The sequence below is a fragment of the Lissotriton helveticus genome, chromosome 7 (assembly GCF_964261635.1).
Source record: "Lissotriton helveticus chromosome 7, aLisHel1.1, whole genome shotgun sequence".
NCBI lineage: Eukaryota > Metazoa > Chordata > Amphibia > Caudata > Salamandridae > Lissotriton > Lissotriton helveticus.
Genome location: NC_136068.1, coordinates 1,136,095,107 through 1,136,101,106, shown reverse-complemented (window position 1 = coordinate 1,136,101,106; position 6,000 = coordinate 1,136,095,107).

The following is a 6,000-nucleotide window of genomic DNA, read 5'->3' as shown; positions in this document are numbered from 1 at the left end:
TGAAGACTGTGATGGATCTCCTAGAAAGTTTAGGATTCATCATAAACAAAGAAAAATCTATTCCGACTCTTCCAGAGCTCTGGAGTTCATAGGATTCACAGTAGACACATTGAAATGTCTCCTTTTACTAGCCAGACTTCTGGGTCTCCTCTCCTCCTCCATCCAAGCCATCTTTCCCGGTCCCCTCAACTTTCGGGCCCGCCAAAGAGTAAAGGTGAGCGCCCTAAGATCTGGCCTCTGGTAAGGAGATTGGATCTGTCTGGACCAAGAAGCCAAATCGGAACTAGCCTGGTGGCTTCAGAACCTAAACACTTGGAATGGAAAAGCAATCTTTGGTTCAAAACCAGAGTTTGTTTTAGAATCAGATGTAAGCATTCTTGGCTGGGGAGCTTGCCTTCTCAATCAGAACATCAGAGGAATCATCTCACCACATAAACTATTTATAACTAACAGCGGGGCTTTACGCCCTCATGAGCTTCAAACACTCTCTCCAGGGGAGGTCAGTCATTCTAAAGATGGACAACATGTCAGCGGTGGCCTATATAAATTGTCTGGGAGGCACCAAATCTGCGGACCTCTCGAATCTAGCAAAGAAATTTAGGATGTTCTGTCTGGAATACAAGATCGCTCTCAAAGCGGAATACCTTCTGAGGAAATAGAACATCTCTGTAGACTGAAACTCAAGATTCCTGTTAGATCACAGCCATTGGAAACTGAATGTTTCCGTGTTCAGTACCCTAAACAAGGCTACTCTACTATGCCTAATCCCATGCACAATGGTCTCTGATGTCAAAGCCCTGGAGATTACAAATAGATCTTATTACATGTTCGGAGTCAAATTTGAGATTTATAGAAGAACAAAGACTGTCTGATTCAATCTTTTATCCACGTTTTGATTTATGTCCAAAACTTTGCGTTGTGGACTGCATGAGAGAGTATCATTACAGAATGTTTGGTCTTCGCCCTCAGGATGTTAACCAACAGGATGTTAATATCCTTTGTTAAACCCCACAAAGGCATAACCTCAACCTCTATTGCTAGATTGGTTAAGACTGTTATGAGTTTACCAGGTATTGACATAAAGAAATGTCAAGCTCACCCCCTTAGAAGTGCTATAGCCAGTAAATCACTCTGGTCTCGAGGTAAGTTGGACGACATTCTCAAAGCTGCCGACTGGTCAAATGCTAGCACCTTTGCACGTTATTATTGCAGGCCTATTGAACATATGTCTGATGTTGTTTTACAAAGCTACCAACTTGTATAATGTAGCCTCCGTTCTTGTAATGAAATTGCGATTCTCATATTACCATGACTAGAGAATCTGGATTTCATTAAAGACACGGAGGCTGACATTAGCCCTCCCATCCCACCCCATGGTGGTCTTACAATGATTTAATGCTGTTTTTGTTACAGTTTATTACTGTACTTTTTACATTACTTGTTACACCTCTTGTTCTTTTAGCTTGATAAGCTTTACACTATTTTTTACATTCAAGAGATACTTACTTCTTTCTCTTTTCAGGTAACGCTCCTTAACTGTGTGCCGTCTGGCCTTTGGTTTGACCTTCGTTCTTCCTTCTCCTTCATCCTGCTCATCAGAAGATTGTTTTGATGTTTAAAGTTTCATTAACTTATTTTCCTCCACATTTAAAAGAGGCAGATTGTTGATGGCTCATGCCTTTTATATGTTGCTATTGTTCTATTCTGGAACCTTTTAATATTTTGATGTGAGCGGCTGCTTGGACTGCATTAAAGGAATAATGCATAATGTCAGCCTCCGTGTCTTAATTGAAATCCAGATTCTCTAGTCATGGTAATATGAGCATTGCAACTGTCGCCTACACTTTCAACAACCCACCAGACACCTACTCTCTGCCTCACTCTCACTCGCACACATTTCCCGTATCCGCAAAAGCAAAACTGGAGGTTGCTAAGTTTCCTACATCGCTCCCAAGACATGAAACGACCTCCTTCAACACATCAGAGCCTTCTCCTCATGTCTTGAGTTCTGCAAGAAGCTGAAGACCTGGCTCTTCGTACATGTACATTGGAGACAACACATCTACAAATCTGCCAAGTGCCTGGATGCCCCAGAGGTGATTAATACACTAAACAAATCAATAGAACATAACATAACATAAAATAGACATATTAGTCAATGTGGCATCAGGAGGCTGGTAATGAAACCCATTCTACCCTTAGTAAAACCTATTTAAACAATGTTTAAGCAGGATGGTAAAGAGGCCATTGCGTAATAAAGTTTGGATTTAACTATGGTACTAAATAATGGTATTAGGAGCTTGAGGTGGAAGATTCTGAACTCTGTTCTAATCTGCATTTGCTAGAAAAGGTACTCTGTTAATTGAACCAACTTAAGAGGCTATGGTGAGGTCATAATGAAGATAGATTCCAGGTTTCTTGCAGCTGCATTTTACTATGGGTTGAGTTGGCAGTGGGAACCTATCATTGCTATATCTGTCTCCAGTGGCGGCTGTTGGAATTTGAAACTGGTGAGGCGTAAGTAGAATGAATCAAAGTATGTGAGCGAGTGCAGCGAGCGAGGCCGACGGCAATAATGGGGGTTCAGGGGGGTTCTTCCCGTGAAGAAAATTTTAAAAAATTGCCATCTTTTTGGTGCAATTTTCAGCACTATTTCTGTGATAAATGGACTAAAATGTACGTTTTTCTAGGCATTCATAAAAGAAAACTCCTACATTATTTCAGAGAATTTCTGGGTTGCCAAGCAAGTCTGACTTCTGAAGAGGGCTAGGGTTTCTAAGCAAGACTGCTTGGCTCTACCCTTTCCAATAGAAAACACTAGTTAGCGATGTGAACAAGTTCAATGGACAAACCTGGGGTCTAGGAAGAGTCCCTCTCCTGAGAAAGAAATTTAAAAAAAGGTTGGCAAATGGTGCATTTTAAACATTCATTCTTTGCATCAACAGCAATACTATCCCAGGTACAATATGCATAGAAAACCATGTTACTACAGAAAGAATCTGCATCAACCAGCAATGCTCTCCCAGTACAGCCTGCGGAAATGATTATGCACCGCGCAGTAAAACATACACTGATGTAATTAAAAGTTCCACAGAACTTTGAATCTGTTAAAACAGCACAATGGTTCATGGTGTAGTTCAGCATTGTAGCCTCTACAGTCTACAGGAAAGAAAAGTACATCCCCATTAACACATAAGTGATACGAATCTGGCCCACCACACTTTAGCTTCCAAATATTCTTTTGTATCATTCCTCCATTGGAATGTGATACCAGAATCTCTTCCCCTCTCATGGCAGACAAAGAAAATCAGAATCACATGAGACAGGTGGAGCTTAATCTGCTGCCAATTAAACAGCTCCACCAGATAAGTAAATAGCTGCTCACAGGTGCCCTCAGGACTGCACTTCATTAGTTACTGTACATATTTTGAGTCAGTTCAGGACTAGTCACTTAAAAATACGCAAGAAGTACCTGGGGTCAACGTAGTCACATACCGCTAATATGAGACCTTAATGCAAAGAAACTTGGTGTTTAGAAGACTCCATCAACAAATTCACAAGGACCACAGACTGTCTTGCACCATGTTCACCTTTTGAGCACTTCAGATAGCAGTGAGTGGATGGCATGAAGACTCCTGATTTCAGAGATGTAGTACAGAAAGTCGATATAGTGCTAACCACTCCATACATTTAGTAGTCACTGGATGCCCATAATTTTCCCCAGCTTCACCATGGGTGCACCAACTCCGATTGGCCTTTGTGAATCTGGTAACAATCACCCTCCTAAGCCACTGTCTCTGACTGATACTCACTGCTCGCTACTAAGGAAGAATAGGAAATAAAGAGCTCATTCCTAGGTCACAACAGGACAGGTACACTCCTTGCTGTGCTCTGAACCACGCCATGCTGGTGTTTGCACTCTATTCGGTACTTCTGGGGTGGTCTCACGCTATCCTCCACCTATACCTATCTGACCACTTGGTCAACTGGCACACCTGGGTATGCAAAGGCCCCAGCACCTACTAACACATCTGGCCAACATCACATCTGCCCATAATTCCCATTTAATCCTGTGCACTGCACACAAAGCTCACTGGGGTGGCTTCTGCTGTATGCAGAACTTTACAAATTAACTAATCTACATGTTCATCCACTGCATTCGGTTTTTTTTTAGATATATTTTATTGGCATTTTTTTCTTAATTGCAATATGAAAACATTCTTCAGTAGCAAAACATATTGACATATTCAAATAACAGTGGTGGACATTCAGTTGGTCGCTTTATATACCAGTACATCCTCAGGAGGCCCCTCCATCTCCTCCATCTGCCTACCCACCCTAGGAGATTATTGTGAGACAGAGAGTGTGAGTCCATAGTATTCCAGCCATGGCTTTCATATTTTCCAAAACTTTTTGGGGCAGCCCCATGCTTTATAAGTCATATTTTTCCCCAGCATATACATGTCCATACTCCTTTTCCATTCAACGAGGGATGGATCCGTCTCCGCCCCCATGTCTTAGCCAAGTCAGGTTTCGCCACCACCAATCCTAATTGGAGTAAGATTAACTGTGGCTTGGGGAGGTCAATTTCAGTGGCTATTCCTAGCAGTACAAACTGGGGATTAAGCGGAACCGTCCCTCCCAGAATATTCCCTAGTTCCTCCAACAGTGTAGCCCAGTACAGCTGGATCTTTGAGCAGTCCCATACTGTATGGAAGAATGTACCTTCTGACGATCTACAGCACAAACAATCAGGTGTCTCTGCCCTCCATATACGATGCAGTCGTGCCCTGTCATAGTACACTCTGTGCAGGTATTTGAATTGAATCAATCTAAGCCGTGATCTAATGGCCACCTCTCGAGGATGCATCAGCGCCATTTCCCAATCTAAGTCATCCATCTCTCCAAATTCCGACTCCCATGTCGCCCGCAGCTTCTTTAACGTATCTGGCTTATTATTAATTATCGTTCTGTATGTCCATGAGACCGCTTTTTCCTCTAACTTCCCCATCAAGAGTCGTCCCTCTAAGTGCGCATATTCAGGAATGTCAGTGGTGTCTATGTGTTGCGCCCGCCATGCATGGGCCAGTTGCAGGTACTTGTAGTGGTGGGTTGCGTTCATATCATGTTCAGGCTGAAGGTGTGAGAAAGTGACCAGCTCTTTACGATGCAGTTCGTCTTTAAGTTGTGTAATGCCCAGCAGGTCCCATTGTCGGAAACCTCGCAACTTTGTGATTTCCTGGAGCCGATTCCCCACCCATAGTGGCGTTTCTCTGGTGACCCTGCCATCCCATTTCATTTGTCGTTCAGCCTGTTTCCATGCTGTTACAACAATCCTCGTCACAGTCAGGAGCTGTGCCGTGCCCTTCCCTCTATATATGTAATGTGTGTGTAGACGCTGAATGAATTGTGAGTGTTCAAGTGCGTTTGTGGGATGTTCTTTATCCATGTACTGCCATTCATTTATCACCACTAAATGGGACGCCCAGTAATGTGCCCGAGGATCTGGCAGAGAGATTCCTCCATTATATTGATTTCGTTGTAGCGTTGCCAGTGCAACCCTCGGTGGTTTCCCATCCCAGAGAAATGTCGGTAATTTGTCATCAATATTCTTAAACACCTCCCCTCATTTTAATTGATAGGTGTTTTGTAATACGTACATCCACTGCATTCTTATTCTCAACAACTTGATCTTGCAGCATGGTCCATGCCAAGGGATCAGAACGCAGCCTCTAAGCCAGCGTTGGAATTAATGGATAAATCTTTTACTGCCCATGCAGCAGCATTTCTTTAGTGTCCTGGTAGCAAAGGGGAGGCCAAGATGAGGGTTAGTCAAATATGGGCAAGTTAAGTAAAGAGTAACCGAGGGCACAGACAAACAGCACAAGATATTTATGCCTCGTTTAATGGCAGTAGTCTGCGTGAACAAGGATTAGGCATTGCGCGTTGGGACTCCATTTCGAGTACTCTGCATTAATGTGCAGGGTGAGTTAGAACCAT